This window comes from Pan paniscus, chromosome 1 (assembly GCF_029289425.2).
Source record: "Pan paniscus chromosome 1, NHGRI_mPanPan1-v2.0_pri, whole genome shotgun sequence".
In the NCBI taxonomy this organism is placed as follows: Eukaryota; Metazoa; Chordata; class Mammalia; order Primates; family Hominidae; genus Pan; species Pan paniscus.
The window spans coordinates 64,095,677-64,113,602 of NC_073249.2; the positions used below are offsets into that span (position 1 = coordinate 64,095,677).

At 35.9% G+C, this 17,926-nt stretch overlaps 1 long non-coding RNA gene across 1 annotated transcript in view; it reads left to right on the forward strand.

The window, feature by feature from the left end:
• Positions 1-2,916: 2,916 nt before the first annotated feature.
• Positions 2,917-17,926, forward strand: part of LOC130541354 (uncharacterized) — a 68,272-nt gene continuing 53,262 nt past the window's right edge. Inside the window, exon 1 of the long non-coding RNA XR_008955396.1 lies at positions 2,917-3,073. This is a non-coding gene — a long non-coding RNA (uncharacterized LOC130541354). The remainder of the gene's footprint in view (positions 3,074-17,926) is intronic.

Consider the following 17,926-nt stretch of genomic DNA (forward strand, 5'->3'; position numbering starts at 1 on the left):
GGTTAATTTCTCCAATGTTGTCAACAGCGTGGAGAAAACATTGTTTGTATTGCAGAATTACCTTCATCATCCCAGCAATCTAATGTTGGAGATTTCTCTGATGATGCATTTCAAGATTACCCACTGCAGTTGACGCTTTTGTGTCCTCATGTTCCCCATCTACACGAATTCAACCAACCATGGATCCAAAATATTGTTTAAAAACTAAAACAATAAAAAATAAGAATACATCAATTAAAAATAATACAAATAGGCTGGCCTGAATGCAGTGGTGTTTACAACTAACTGATCACAACCAGTACAGAGTTCTTTTTTTTTCTCCACTCCCACTGCTTCATTTGAGTAGCCTTAAAAAATAAAATAAAGTAAAAATAATACAACATAATAGCTATTTATACAGAATTTACACTGCATTATGTATTACATGTAATCTAGAGGTGATTTAAAGTACACAGGAAGATGTGGTTAGGTTACATGCAAATATAGCCAAGCCCTGCATGGCAACATTTGGATCAAGGACAGACCGCATATCGTATGGTGGTCCCATAAGATTATAGTACCATATTTTTACTGTACCTTTTCTATGTTTAGATATGCTTAAGTAGATAAATACTACCTACATTTGTGTAAGTATACTCTATGATGTTCATTCACACAACAACAAAATTGCCTAAGGACGCATCTCAGAACAAATTCCCATAGTTCAGTGACACTATGTACTATGCCATTTTATGTAAGGGATATGAGCATCCTTGGATTGTGGTGTCTTCACGGGTCCTAGGACTAATACGTTGTAGATACCAGGGGATGACTCTATATGGAATTTATATTGGAGCCCTTGTACTTCTCAACTGAATCAAATTTATTCTTTTAGTAGCTCAATAAAATATCCTTTCAACTGAAACTATAACACATCATGGCACAAAACTTAAATTGCTTTCACTATAAATAGTGGGCAAAGTACACATATAAGATGTGTGTTGGTAGAAACTAAAAAGCACATCCTTTCTATGTTCTGACCTGCTATGTTTTTTTTAATTCCAGAAAGTTATTTGATAACCACATAACATCTCAAGAACTATTTGGGTTTGAATTTCAGCTCTGCCTTATATTAACTCTGGGATCTTAGGCAATTTATTCAACCTTTCCTTACCTCAGTTTCCCATTTATAAGATGATTAATGTATATGCAGTACTGCTTTACATATAATAATAGCTCAGTGAACCACAGAGATGACCCCCCAAATAGATATTCGATTCCATACTTTGTCCTGTTGAGCCAATTGCTCTACCACAACCACAGCAGTATTTAAATATTTTGCGGGAATCTTAAACACAACGTGCCCCAAATCACACTTATCATATTCTGACTGAAAACTGGTTCTTCCATTGTCTCCATTTTATTTTCTGAATTTGCTATAATTCTCCAATTTAAGCTAATTGGAAGCTCAAGTTGCTTCCCCAATTTTGGTACAGTTACCACATAGCTTTCTTACTCCATTTTAAGGGTTAAAGGATTTCAAATCTGAAATCTTGCACAGAATTCTGTCTGCAAAGAAAACTGCACAGAAAATTTATAATGGGATATTTGAAGAAAAAAATGGCTTATCCTGAACAGCACCAGAAGTTTCATATTTTTCTGTACTGTTGTAACTCAGCAGATAATGTTTACATTTGTGTATATGTCCTCCAACACAAATAAGTATGGTTGCTAAATAATATTATGCCATTAAACTTCTTGTTTAATGCTTCTTCATTATGATTCATTATGATTGTTTAATGCTTCTTCATTACGATGTGTTAGAAGTTTTTCAAAAGTTTATACTTTGTCTCTTAGTGGCAATTACAAAAGAAATAAACATGAACTCCCCAAATGAGCCACAAAAATAAATCAGCATGTCTAAATTTCAGAATGAGACACAAAGATGCAATTCTCTCCTCAGACCAAACAAAGCAGAGATTTTCAAACTGCAGAGGTGCCATAGAAAAGGCTGAATTCTCAAGCATAGTGAGCTTCGACTTCATAGCTAAAATAGAAATTTCAGCTTTTAGAGCTGAAATAGAAGGTCTGAGCATTAACAAAACATTAGTATAATGTATATCTGTATATATAGTATATACAGATCAGATTTCCCTCTATGCTGCCAGACTGCTTTTCCAAATAGCTGTGCCAGTCTGGACTCTCTTGGGAAGTGTATTCCTTTTGTTGTTTACTTTTTCTTTTGTTTTTGAGACAAGGTCACACTGTCATCCAGGCTGGAGTACAGTGGTGCAAACGTAGTTCACCCAGCCTCACCATCCCAGGCTCCAGCGATCCCCCACCTCAGCCTCCTGCCTCAGCCTCCCTAGTAGCTGGGACCACAGGCATGCACCACCACACCTGGCTAATTTTTTGATTTTTTTGTAGAGACAGAGTCTTGTTGTGTTGCCCAGCCTGGTCTTTAACTCCTGGGCTGAGCAATCCTCCTGCCTTGGTCTCCCAAAGTGCTGGGATTACAGGCATGAGCCACTATGCCCAGACAAGAATGTATTCTTAACCAGCATTTGTATCATCTAACCTTCTACTTATTGTCAATCTGATCTGTGTAAATTAGGAACTTTAAAATTATCATTTATCTAATTGTAACCATAATAGGTTCATTTGCCCGATGTGCAGTGAGTCAATAAACTGAGACACTTGGGATACAGCAGAGACAGAGTTTAATACTTGTAGGGCAGCTGAATGAGGAGACCAGAGGAAACTTCAACTATGTCTCCCCAAGAGTTTTGGGGTTGTTTTTAAGAGGTATTAACTGGGGTTGAAGTGTGGGAATCACTGATTAGACGAGAAGCTCAGAGTGATACCCTGGGACAGGGAGATGAAGAAACCACATTTTTTGTTCTAAGTCTGTTTCTGGGTGGGTGGGGGATCTTCACACTGGTTGGCCTCAGACCAGCTGGAATTTGAAAATGCCATAAGCTCTTGAGCAAGAAGCTCCTATCATTCTAGCATCAGAAATTCTATCTATAGGCACAATGGGGGAGCAGGTACCAGGTGGCCAGCATCCTAAATGACTCTCAGCAGCCGCAGAGAAGTGAGTCAAAGTGCACCAGTGCACTCTGAATAATGCCTAACTATAATTCTGCCTAAAGCCTGGCTTATAATTCTTGTTAACCCAGTGAGAGTGGTTCCATAACTACTATCGAACTTGACATCTATCTATCTATCTATCTATCTATCTATCTATCTATCTATCTATCTATCTATTTTTTTTTGGAGACGGGTTCTCACTCTGTAACCCAGGCTGGAGTGCCAGTGGTGCAGTCTCGGCTCACTGCAACCTCCATCTCCTGGGCTCAAGTGATCCTCCCACCTCAGCCTCCAGAGTAGCTGAGAACACAGGTGTGTGCCACCATGCCCATTTAATTTTTTGTTTTTTGTAGAGATGAGATTTTACCATGTTGCCCAGGCTGGTCTTAAACTCCTGGGCTCAAGTGACCTGCCATTTTGGCCTCCCAAAATGCTGGTACTTCAAGTGTGAGGCACTGTGCCAGGCCCTCATCTCTTTTTACACATGCTAACAATTTGGGTTTCCTCTTCCATGACTTGCCAATTCATATATTTGCCCCATTTTTCTACTTGTTTTCTGTCTTGTTCTCATTGATTTATGGGTATTGCTCATGTACTCTAGATCAGGATGTCCAATCTTTTGGCTTCCCTGGGCCACACTGGAAGAATAATTGTTTTGGCTTATACATAAAATACATTAACACCAACAATAGCTGATGAGCTAAAAAAAAAAAAAAAAACACACAAAAAATCTCATGTTTTAGGAAAGTTTATGAATTTGTGTTGGGCTGCATTCAAATTGTCCTGGGCCACATGCAGCCCACGGACCACAGGTTGGACAAGCTTGCTCTAAATAGTCATAATCCCTTGACATTCTTAGACATTTGTTGGAGTGCAGAAAATGATTCTTTAAAACATGGTACTTGGGCATGCTGAGTGCTTCTGAAAATTGAAAGGCCTCAGAAATAAGCCTCAGAATCAATTTAAAATTGTCTTGGGTCCCCCACCCCCAGCACAGGGAAACAGGGAAAGACTCTCTGGAATTTCCTTATCTGACCAAGAAAGCTTCTTAACAACAACAGCAAAGCAAAACAAGAAATCTCTCTCTTTCTGTCTCTCTCTGTTTCTCTCTCTCTCTCTCATACACACACACACACACACACACACACACACACACACTCACAAACTGCCTTCTCTCCCCCACCCTCCACCCCACCCTTACCTCCTTACCTATTGTGGAAAAGACAGAAGAATGCAACCAGATCTGGATGGATTTTTCCACAAGATAATGCCTGCTTCTCAGGCTCATTCAAATTCCAAAGGGAATTATTTATAAGTTAATTTCTGCCTTGGGTCCATTCATTCTCCCTAATAATTGTTTACTGCCCCTCAGAAGAATTGTCTATATTTCCCCATCTCCCCCTTCCCCTATGAAAAAGGATATAGAAGCATCTGTACTCCACAGCATGGTGGGTAATTACTCTGTGATTTCCCCCTCATGCACATTAATACATTTGGATGCCTTTTCTCCTATTAATCTTGGACTTTTGTCAGTTGATTTTCAGGGAGCCTTCAGAGAGCAAAGGGAAAGTTTGCTCTTGCCCACTAAAACTTGCAACTGTCCACAGTCTGTCATCTATCTTTTAATTTTATGGTGTCCTCTGTTGAACAGAAATCTAACTGTGCTAGAGTCAAAGCTATGTTTTTCTCCTTTTACAGTGCGTTTTGACCCTGTTGAAGTAAGGTATTCCAATCCTAACTCACAAACATATCTTTCCATATTTTCTTCATAAGATTTTAGCTTTACCTCTCACTTTTAGGTCTTCAGTTCATTTAAACTTTATTTTCATATATGGTATGAGCTAGGAATCCAAATTTATTTTTCTCCACCTAGTGATTCTGTTTTCCTCAGTACCATCTACTAATGATCTATTCTTTCCTCATGATGAGATACCACCTCTATCATATGCCGACTTCACATTAATATGTGAGATATTCTGAGTTCCTTTTCTCTCTCATTGGCAGTTTCTATTTCTATGACAAACCTCACTTTTTATTTTCGATTGCTCATATCTGATAAAGTATCCCTCTTTCTCTTCTTTTGTAAATTTGTCTTTTCATGTACCTTTATTTTTCTGTATAATTTTATAATCAATTTGTCAAAAGCTCCAAAACAATTTTATCAGGAAATTTATTAAAAAGACTTTGAATACATTCCTTAATTCGAAAGCAGCTATCATCTTTAAAATTCTACAGCTCCCCATAAATGAGCATGGTATATGGTACTATTGATAAAGGAGCTAAAAGAAATTATTTAGACAGATAGTGAAGGTAAGAGAGTCCTTGGCAGAGCTTCCCTTTTAACAAAAAGTAACCCCCAAAATCACTTCTTTTCCAACAAAGAGCAGCCTGAAAAATCGAGCTGTAGACATAGATAAGGAAGCTGGAAGCTTGCACGGGTGAATGTCAGCAGCAGTGCCCATAGAGAAGGGCTACCTGAGGGCCAGGTATGTTCAACATGGAGGCTCCATTTTCCCTTTTCTTTGTCACCACGTGTACAGTAAAGGAAGAGGCAACATGGCACCAGCCAGTTAGAGAACCCATCTGCATAATAAAAGATTAAGGTGGGGTGGCCAGATTTTCACATGCTTTGCAAATGGCACACCTAGTCCGAACCAGTTCTCTAAATGTATCTGATACAGAATCAAATTTTAAATTAAAATGTTTATCTACAATAAAAGAAATTGACTGGTTAACCAGTTTTTCACATGTTATGCAAATGGCACATTTGGTCCAACCAATCTTTCATGCCCTATGTAAATCAGACACTCCTTCTTAAGCTCATCTATAAAACCCCTTGTATTTCGCTGCAGACCAGGAAACCCACTTGGAGAGAGCTTTTCTCTTTCTTTTGCCTATTGAACCTCCACTCTTAACCTCACTCCCATTGTGTGTCCACATCCTTGATTTCCTTGGCATGAGACAATGAACCTTGGGTATTACCCCAGACAAATGATGTCACTTCACTATCTTATAATATCTTCTTTTGTATCTTTCAATAAATTTCTCCTAAAATATTCTCCATAAACATCTTGTGCATTCTTTATCCTATTATCTCCTAGATCTTTTAGAATTTTTTTTGCTAATATGAATGTGATCTTATTTGGTATTATCTAGTCAATTTCTTTTATTGTAGATAAATATTTTAATTTAAAATTTGATTCTGTATCAAATACCTTTGAAGAACTTTATTAATTTGAATAGTTTATGGATTATTTAAGTTTTTTTCTATCAATGAGTATATCATCTATAATCAATCGTATTCTTTTTTCCTTTTTTGAGAGAGAGTCTCGCTCTGTCGCCCAGGCTGGAGTGCAATGGCATGGTCTCGGCTCACTGCAACCTCCGCCTCCCAGGTTCAAGCAATTCTCTTGCCTCAGTCTCCCGAGTAACTGGGATTACAGGCATGCACCACCATGCCCTGCTAGTTTTTGTATTTTTAGTAGAGATGGGGTTTCCCCATGTTGGCCAGGCTAGTCTCAAACTCCTGATCTCAGGTGATCCGCCCATCTCGGCCTCCCAAAGTGTTGGGATTACAAGTGTGAACCACCGCACCCAGCCATCAATGGTATTTTCAGCTCTTCCATTTACTTCTTATACTTTCATTTCTTTTGTCTTGTTGCACCGTCCAGGACCATAATGGATGGATATATAGGCTGACGTATATCAATTGGCTTGAGTTGTTTGGTGATATTCACCAGATCTATATTTTGCTATTTTATGGATATTATTTTCAATTTCTGAGGTAAGTACAATAAATTCTCAAACTATAATTGTTAATTTACCTACTTGTCCACACAGTTCTGTCTGTGATTGTTTTCTATATTTTAACTACATGTTGTTTGGTGTATATTCCTACTGGTTCATATCTCCTTAGCCCTTTGTTCCTTTTACCAGTATATATATTTCATACCTTTATGATTTTTCTTTTTATCTTCCAAAAATATGAAATTCTTGGAATATTTGAAAGAGCTGAGTTTTAAAATGATCTAGACTGATTTGTGTGTGTAATTTCATTTCTTTGATATTTATAAGACCACTCAGCTGTTCTATATCTTCTTGAGTTAGTTTTGGTCAACTTTTGCTTTTGTTTTTTTAGTAGACTTTATTTTTTAGAGCAGTTTTAGGTTCACAGCAAAGTTGAGCAGAAGGTACAGAGATTTCCCATATACTCCCCATAAATTCTGGTATGGTTTGGATACTTAGGCCCTCCAAATCTCATGCTGAAATGTGACCCCTATGTGGAGATGGACCAAGTGGGAGGTGTTTGGGTCATGGAGGAAGATCCTTCATGAATGACTTAGTACTCTCTTCACAGTAACAAGGGGGTTCTCACTCTATTAGTTTGCAGGAGAACTGGTAGTTAGGGAGTCTTGGCACCTCCTCCTCTCTCTTGCCCCCTCTCTGACCATGTGACACACCTGCTCCCTTTTTGCCTTCTGCCATGAGTAAAAGCTTCCTGAACCTTCACTAGAAGCAGATGCTGGTGCCATGCTTCTTGTATAGTCTGCAGGACAATGAGCCAAATAAACCTCTTTCCTTTATAAATTACTCAGCCTCAGGTATTTCTTTATAGCAATGCACAATGGACTAAGACAGATGCATATGTCCTCTATGACCAACATCCCCCATCAGAGTAACACAATTGTTACAACTGATGAACCTACACTGACACACCATCATCACCTAAAAGTTTGCAGTTTACATTAGGGTTCAGTCACTCTTGGTGTTGTGCATTCTGTGGGTTTGGACAAATGTATATACTATTATAGTATCATACAGAATAATTTCACTGATTTTTAAATTCTCTGTTCTCTGCCTGTTCATGCCTTCCTCTCTCCCACTAAGCCCTGGCAACCACTGATCTTTTTACTGTTGTCACAGTTTTGTCTTTTCCAGAATGCCGTACAGTTGAAATCATACGGTATATAGACTTTGCAGGTTTTTATGCGGACATGTTTTTTGACTCCTTTGGGCAAATACCAAGGAGCAAGATTGCTGGATCATATGGTAAGACTATGTTTAGTTTTATAAGAGACTGCCAAATAATCTTCCAAAGTGGCTGTACCATTTTACATTCTTAAGAGCAAAGAATGAGAGTTCCTGTTACTCTACATCTTCACTGGTATTTGGTGTTCTCAGTGTTCTAGATTTTGGCTGTTCTAATAGGTGTATATGGTACCTCATTGTTGGTCTAATTCACATTTTCCTAATACTGTATGATACGGAGCATCTTTTCATATGCTTATTTGCCATCTATTTATCTTCTTTGGTGAAGTGTCTGTTGACAGCTTTGGTATTTTTTTGATCAAGTTTTTGTTTCCTTATTTTTGAGTTTCAAGAGATCTTTGTGTGTGTTGGATAGCACTCCTTTATCAGCTGTTTTCTGCAAATATTTTCTCTCCATCTGTGGCTTGTCTTCCCATTCTCTTGACAGTGTCTTTCACAGTATAGAAATTTTTAATTTTAAGGAAGTCCAGCTTATCAAGTCTTTCTTTCATGGATCATGCCTTTGGTCTTGTATCTAAAAAGTCATCTCCAACCCCAAGGTCATCTAGATTTTCTCCTATGTTATCTTCTAATAGTTTTTTAGTTGTGCATTTTACATTTAGGTCTGTGATTCATTCTGAGTTTTTGTGAAAGGTGTAAAGCTTGTGTCTAGATTTATTTTTCTTGCATGTGGATGTCCAGTTGTTTCAGTACCATTTGTTGAAAAGACTACGTTTACTCCATTGAATTGCTTTTGCTCTTTTGTCAGAGATCAGTTAACTATATTTACGTTGGTCAAATTCTAGGCTCTCTATTCTATTCCACTGATCTATGTGTCTATTGTTTAGCCAATACTACATTGTCTTGATTACTCTAGCTTTACAGTAAGTGTTCAAAAATTGTAGAGCCAGTCCTCCACTTCAATTCTTCCTGAATATTAAAGTAGCTCTTTGGCTATTCTGGGCCTTTTCCCTCTTAAAATAAACTTTAAAATCAGTCTGTCAATATTCACAGAATAGCATACTGGGATTTTGATTGGGATTGCATTGACCCTATAGATCAAGTTGGGAAGAATTGGAATCTTCATATATACACACATATATATGTATATGTATACACACGTATATATGTATATGTATACACACATATATATGTGTATATGTTTGGCTAAAGAATAGACACATAGATCAGTGGAACAGAATATAGAGCCTAGAATTTGACCCACATAAATATAGTTAACTGATCTCTGACAAAAGAGCAAAACACATATATACACACATATATACACACATATGTGTGTGTATATATATATGGAATCTTCATATATGTGTATATATACACACACATATATATGAAGATTCCATATATATATACACATATATATACACACACATTTCTTTATAGCAATGCACAATGGACTAAGACAGATGCATACATCCTCTATGACCAACATCCCCCATCAGAGTAACACAATTGTTACAACTGATGAACCTACACTGAAACACCATCATCACCTAAAAGTTTGCAGTTTACATTCGGGTTCACTCACTATTGGTGTTGTGCATTTTGTGGGTTTGTACAAATGTAAATACCATTATAGTATCATACAGAGTATGTGTATGTACTATATGTGTATATATATGAAGATTCCAGTTCTTCCCAACTTGATGTATAGATTCATATATATATGTATGTGTGTGTGTGTGTGTGTGTGTGTGTGTGTATATATATATATATATATATATATATATAGCTTAGGCTTAAGCTATCCTCCTGTCTTAGCCTCCTGAGTAGCTCCAATTACAGGCATGTGCCACCATGCCCAGCTAGTTATTTTATTTTTTGTAGAAATGGAGGCTTGCTATTTGCCCAGGATTGTCTCAAACCCTCTCCTCAAGTGATCCTCCCACTTTGGCTTTGCTTCCCAAAGTGGTGGCATTACAGGCATGAGCACTGAGCCCAGTCTAGAACTGAAATCTTGACAACATTGAGTCTTTCTATCAATGAACATGAAATATCTCTCCATCTATTTAGTTCTCTGACTTCTTTCATCAGAGTTTTGTAGTTTTCTACTATAAATCTTGCAAATATTTTGTTAAATTTATATCTAAGTATTTTATTTTGTGGGGTACCAATATAAATGGCATTACATTTTTAATTTCAATTCCATTTGTTCATTGCTAATTTATAAGAAAGTAACTGGCTTTTGTATATCAATCTTACACCCTGCAACCTTGCTATAATTTCTTATTAGTTCCAGAATTTTTTTTTTGCCTATTCTTGAAGATTTTCTACATAGACAATCATGTCAGCTGCAAACAAAGACAGTTTTATTTCTTCCTTTCTAATCCACATACCTTCTATTTCCTTTTCATGTCTTATTGAATTAGCAAAAACTTACAGCATAATGCTGAAGAGGAGTGCTAAGAGAGAACAGCCCCGCCTTGTTCCCATTCTTAATTGGAGAGTATCTAGTTTCCACCATTAAGTATGATGTTCACTGTAGGGTTTTTTCCAGGGGATTGGGGGTATTATTTAACAAGTTGAGAAAGTTTCCCTCTATTCCTAGTTTGTCTAGAGTTTTTATCACAAATGAGTAGTAGATTTTGCCAAATGCATTTTCTACATCTATTGATAGAATTATGTGATTTTTCTTTTTTAGCCTATTGACATAATGGATTACATTAATTAATTTGTAAATGTCGAACCACCCTTGCAAACGAGATAAATTCCACTGGGTTTTTTTCAGGGGGTGGGGGTATTATTTAACAAGTTGAGAAAGTTTCCCTCTATTCCTAGTTTGTCTAGAGTTTTTATCACAAATATTAGATTTTGCCAAATGCATTTTCTACATCTATTGATAGAATTATGTGATTTTTCTTTTTTAGTCTATTGACATAATGGATTACATTAATTGATTTGTAAATGTTGAACCATCCTTGCAAACCTGAGATAAATTCCACTTGGTGATGGCGTATAATTCTTTTTATACATTGTTGGATTCAATTTGCTAATATTCTTTTGAGAATTTTTGCATCTATGTTCATGAGAGATATTGGTCTGTAGTTTTCTTGTAATATTTTTCCCTGGTTTTGGTATTAAGTTAATGCTGGCCTCATAAATGAGTTACTAAGTATTCCTTCTGTTTTTGTCTTTTGAAAGAAACTGGTATAATTTATTCCTCAAATGTTTGGTAGAATTCACTTGTGAACCTATCTGAGCTTGGTGCTGTCTGTTTGGAAGGTCATTAATTATTGATTCAGTTTCTTTAATACATATATGCCTATTCAGATTGTTTTAATCTTCTATGAGTTTTGGCAGATTGTGTCTTTTAAGAAATTGATCCATTATCAAATTTGTAAGCATAGGATTGTTCATAGTATTCCTTTATTATCTTTTTGATGTCCATGGGATCTGTAGTGATGTTACCTCTTTCATTTCTGATATGAGTAATTTGTATCCTCTCTATTTTTTTCTTAGTTAGCTTGGATAGAGGCTCATTAATTTTATTTATCTTTTCGAAGAACCACTTATAGTGATTTTCTTTTCTTTCTTTTTTTTTTTTTTTTAATTGAGATGGAGTTTCATTCTCGTCGCCCAGGTTGGAAAGCAATGGTGCAATCTTGGCTCACTGCAACCTCTGCCTCCTGGGTTCAAGCAATTCTCCTGCCTCAGCCTCCTGAGTAGCTGGGATTACAGGTGCCCACGACCACACTTTTTGTATTTTTAGTAGAGACGGGTTTCATCATGTTGGCCAGGCTGGTCTTGAACCCCTGACCTCAGGTGATCCACTCACCTTGGCCTCCCAAAGTGCTGGGATTACAGGCATCAGCCACTGCAGCCAGCCAGTGGTTTTCCTTATAATTTTACTTTTTCACATGTTTTGCACAAATTTTTAATTTTACTAATTTCTCTTCTAATTTATTTTATTTCTTTTCTTCTGTTTACTTCGAATTTAACTTGCTTTTTTTTTTCTAGTTTCCTAAGGTGAAAGTGTAGAGGACTAACTTTAGATCTTTCTTCTTTTGTAATATATTCATTCAGTGCCATAAATTTGCCTCTAAGCACTGCTTTTGCTCCATTCCACAAATTTTAATGTTGCATTTTCATTTGTTTATAAATTTTAAAATTTCTCTTGAGATTTTTTTCTCTGACCCATGTTCTATTTAGAAGTGGGTTGTTTAATCTCCAAGTATTTTGGGATTTTTTAACTATCCTTCCATTATTGATTTCTACTTTAATTCCATTGTGGTCTCAGAACAGACACTATATTATTTCCATTTTTTTAAGTTTGTTAAGGTGTGTTTTTTTTGGCCCAGAATGTGGTGTGTCTTGGTGGATGTTGAATGTTAGCTTGAGAAGAATGTGTATTCTATTGTTGATGTCAATTATATCTAGTAGATTAGTGGTGCTGTTGAGTTCAACTATGTCCTTGCTGATTTTTTTGCCTACTGGATATGTCCATTTCTGAAAGAAGGGTGTTAGAATTTCCAATCGTAAGAATGCATTCATTTATATCTCCTTGCAGTCTATCAGTCTTGCCTTACATATTTTGATGCTCTATTGTTAAGTGCATACACATTGAGGATTGTGATATCTTCTTGGATAATTGACCCCTTTATTATTATGTAATGCTCATCTTTATCCCCGATAACTTTCTTTGCTCTGAACATCTGCTCTGTGTGCAATTAATATAGCTATTCCCACTTTCTTTTGATGAGTGTTAGCATGGTATATCTTTCTCCATCCATTTATTTTTAGTCTATATGTGTCTTTATATTTAAAGTGGCTTCCTTGTAGACAACATATAGTAGGGTCCTATTTTTTTATCCATGCTGACAATCTCTGTATTTTAACTGGTGCATTTAGACCTCTGACATTCAAAGTGATTATTGATATAGTTAGATTAATATCTACCATATTTGTTACTGTTTTCAATTGGTTGCACTTGTTCTTTGTTCCTATTCTTGTTTGACAGTCTTTTTCTACTTTTTGTGGTTTTAATTGAGCATTTTATATAATTTCATTTTTTCTTATTTTTTACTTTTTTTAGTGGTTGGCCTAGAATTTACAATACATATTTATGGCAACTAATCTATTTATTCACAGCTAATTCAAGATCACTTTCAAATAACACTATAGAGTTTCACATGTAGAGGAAGTACCTTATAATAATGAAATAATCTTAATTCCTCACTCCCATCCCTTGTATTAATGGTGTTATTCATCTCACTTATACATAATGAATACACTGTTGCTATTACTACTTTGAGCAAACTGTTACATGTCAGATTAATTAAAAATAAGAAAAATAAAAGTTTTTATTTTATTTTTGCCAAGTTATTCTCTGATGCTTTTTTTTTTTTTGAGACAAGGTCTCACTCTGTTGCTCAGGCTGGAGCACAGTGGCTTGATCATGGCTCACTGCAGCCTTGACCACCCCAGGCTCAGATGATCCTCCCACCTCAGCTTCCTGAGTAGCTGGGACTACAGGCATGTGCCACCACACCCAGAAAATTTTTTTGTTTTTTGCAGAGACCAGGGTTTTACCATATTGCCCAGGCTGGTCTCTAACTCCTAGGCTGAAGCAATCCTCTTACTTAGGCCTTTCAAAATGTTGGGATTAAAGGCATGAGCCATTGTGCCCAGCTTTGAATTTTTTTTTTTTTTTTTGAGACAGAGTCTTGCTCTGTTGCCCTGGCTGGAGTGCAGTGGCATGATCTCGGTTCACTGCAACCTCCACCTCCCAGGTTCAAGTAAATCTCCTGCCTCAGCCTCCCGAGTAGCTGGGATTACAGGCACACACCACCACGCCCACGCCTGGCTAATTTTTGTATTTTTAGTAGGGGTTTCACCATGTTGGCCAGGCTGGTCTCGAACTCCTGATCTCAGGTATCTGCCTGCCTTGGCCTCTCAAAGTGTTGACTTTTTTTTTTTTTAATGTAGATTCAAGTTTCTGGCCTAACAATTTTCCTTCTCTCTAAAGAAATTCTTTTAACATTTCTTGCAAAGCAAATTTACTGGCAATAAATTCCCTCAATTTTTGTTAGTCTGAGAAACTATTTCTCTTTCACCTTTGAAGGACAATTTCACAGAATACAGAAATCTAGGTATATGGAGTTTTCTCTCAGAGGACTTTAAACATTTTACTCAATTCTCGTCTTACTTTTCTGTTTCTGAGAAGTTTCATGTAATTCTTATTTTGCTCCTCAATAGGAAAATTTTGCTCCTTATTTTCCTTTGGCTTCTTTCAGGACTTTTTCTTTACTTTTGATTTTCTGTAGTTTTGAGTATGATACACCTTGGTGGAGTTTTCTGGACATTTATCCTGTTTGGTGTTTTCTCAGCTTCCTGGGTCTGTGTTTTTATTTCTGATTAATTTCAGAAAATTCTCAGCCATTATTGCTTCAAATATTTCTTCTGTTCGATTCTCTCTTTCTTCTCCTTCTGAAATTCCCATTACGCATATTTACATCTCTGTAGTTGTTCCACACCCCTTGGATATTTTGTCCTGTTTGTTTGTTCTGTCTTTTTTCTATTTGCTTTTCAGTTTTGGAGATTTCTATTGAAAAATCCTCAAGGTCAGAGATTCTTTCCTCAGCTATGTCCGGTCTACTAATAAACACATCACAGAAATTCTTTATTTCTTTAAAAATGTTTTTTAGCTCTAGCATTTATTTCTGTCTCTTTCTCAAGATTTTGGTCTTTTTGCTTACATTGCCTAACTGTTCTTGCATGCTTTTTAATTTGTCCACTAGAGCCCTTAACATGTTAATTATAGTTATTTTTAATTCTCGGTATTAGAATTCTAACAACCTGCCATATCTGAGCCTGGTTTTGAGGCTTGCTCTGTCTCCTCAAACTGTTTTTTTTTTTCCTTTTAATAGGTCTTGTAATTTTTTTTAAAAGCCAAACATGACATATTGGGTAAAAAGAATTGCTATAAAGAGGTCAAAAAAAAAAAAAGGAAAACAATAAAGCATGTCTACAAGATCTAGAAAATAGCCTCAAAAAGGCAAATTTAACAGTTATTTGAATTATGCTGAAGAGGAGGTAGAGAGATCTGGATAGACTGTTTATTTAAAGGGATAGTAACAGAATATTTTCCAAACCTGGAGAAAGATATCAATATTCAAGTAAAAGAAGATTATAGAACACCAACCAGATTTAACCCAAAGAAATCTATGTCAAGGCATTTAATAATCAAACTCCCAAAGGTCAAAGATAAAGAAAGGTTCCTGAAAGCAGCAAGATAAAGAAACAAATAACATACAAAGGAGCTCCAATATGTTTGGCAGCAGACTTCTCAGTGGAAAATTTTTGGCCAGGAACGAGTGGCATGACATAATTAAAATGCTGAAGGAATAAAAACTATATTCTAGGATAGCATATCCAGTGAAAAAATCCTTCAAACATAAAGGTAAAATAAAGACTTTCCCAGACCTGTTTGCTTCACTGCTGAATTTTTATCAAATATTTAAAGAACTAGTATCAGTCTACTGAAACTATTCTGAAAAATAGAGGAGGAGAGAATACTCCCAAACTCATTCTATGAGGCCAGTATTACTCTGATACCAAGATCAGAAAAAGACACATCAAAAAACAAAACTACAGACCAATATCCCTGATGGACATTGGTGCAAAAACCCTCAACAAAATACTAGCAAACCAAATTTAACAACACATTAAAAAAAAGATCATTCATCATGACCAACTGGGATTTATCCCAGAGATGCAAGAATGTTTCAACATATTCAAATCAGTCAATGTGATACATCATATCAGCAGAATGAAGGATAAACCATATGATCATTTCAATTGATATTGAAAAAGCATTTGATAACATTAAATATCCCTTCATGATAAAAATCCTCCAAAAATGAGTATAGAAGGAACATACTTCAACATAATAAAAGTCATATATGACAGACCCACAACTAGTATTATAATGAATGGGGGGAAAACTGAAAGCCTTTTCTCTAAGATCTGGAACATATCAACGATGCCCACTTTCACCACTATTATTTTATGTAGTACTGGAAGTTCTAGCTAAAGCAATCAGACAAGAGAAAGAATTAAAGGGAATCCAAATTGGAAAGGAAGAAGTCAGATTATCTTTGTTTGCAGATGATATAATCTTATATTTGTAAAAACCTAGAGTCTCCAAAAAACCTATTAGAACTGATAAATAAATTCAATAAAGTTGCAGAATACAAAACTCAGTATCATTTCTATATGCCAATAGTGAACAATCTGAAAAAGAAATCAAGAAAGTAATTCCATTTACAATAGCTACAAATAAAATAGTATACTTAGGAATAAACTTAAAGAAGTGAAAGATCTCTACAATGAAAACTATAAAATATTGATGAAAGAAATTGAAGAGGACATACCAAAAAAATGGGAAGATATTCCATGTTCACGGACTGGAAAACTCGATATTGTTAACATGTTTATTCTACCCAAAGCAATCTACAGATTCAGTGCAATCACAATAAAAATATCAAGGACATTCATAACAAAAATAGAAAAAATTATCCTAAAACATATACAGAACCACAAAAGACCCTGAATAGCCAAAGTCATCCTGAGCAAAAAGAAAAATAAAACTGGAGAAATCATATTATCTGACTTCAGATTATACTACAGAGCTATAGTAACCAGAAAAGCATGACACTGGCATAAAAACAGACATGTAGACAATGGAACAGAATAGAGAACCCAGAAATAAATCCATACATCTACAATGAACTAATTTTCAACAAAGGTTTCAAGAACACTCATTGGGGAAAGGACAGTCTCTTCAATAAATGGTGCTGGGAAAACTGGATATTCATATGCAGCAGAATTAAATGAGACCCCTATCTCTTGCTACAAACAAAATAAAATCAAAATGCATTACAGACTTAAATCTAAGACCTAAAACTATACAACAAATTTTGTATTTGTCATATACAAATACAAAAAGAAAGCTTTGAGGAAACTCTCCAGGACATTGGTCAAGGTAAAGTTTTCTTGAGTAATACCTCCAAAGCACAGGGAACCAAAGCAAAAATGGACAAATGGGATCATATCAAGTTGAAAAGCTTCTGCACAGCAAAGGAAACAATCAACAAAGTGAAGAGGCAACCCACAGAATGGGAGAACATATCTGTAAACTAGCCATCTGACAAAGAATGCATACCAGAATATATACAGAGCTCAAACAACTCAATAGAAAAAAAATCTAATAATCTTATTTTAAATGGGCAAAAGATCTGTATAGACATTTCTAAAAAAAAAAAACAAACAAACATACAAATGGTAAACGGGTATATAAGAAGATGCTCAATATCACTGATCATCAGAGAAATGCCAATCAAAACTAAAAGGAGGTATCATCTCACCCCAGTTAAAATGGCTTATACCCAAAAGACAGGCAATAACAAATGTTGGCAAGAATGTGGAGAAAAGGGATCTAAAAATCAAAACAATTGAACCCATGGAGATAGAGAGTGGAAGGATGGTAACCAGAGGCTGAGAAGAGTAGTTGGTGTGTAGGGGTGGTGGGGAGGGTATGGTTAATGAGTATGAAAATATAGAGAATGAATAAGATTGAGTATTTGATAGCACAACAGGGTGGCTACAGTCAACAGTAATTTGTTGTACTTTTAAAATAACTAAGAGTATAATTGGAATGTTTGTAACACAAATAAATGATAAATGATAAATGCTTGAGGAGATAGATACCTCCTTTACCCTGATGTGATAGTTATGCATTGTATGACCATGCCAAAATATCTCACGTACCCCCATAAATACATACAACTACTATGTACCCATAAAAATA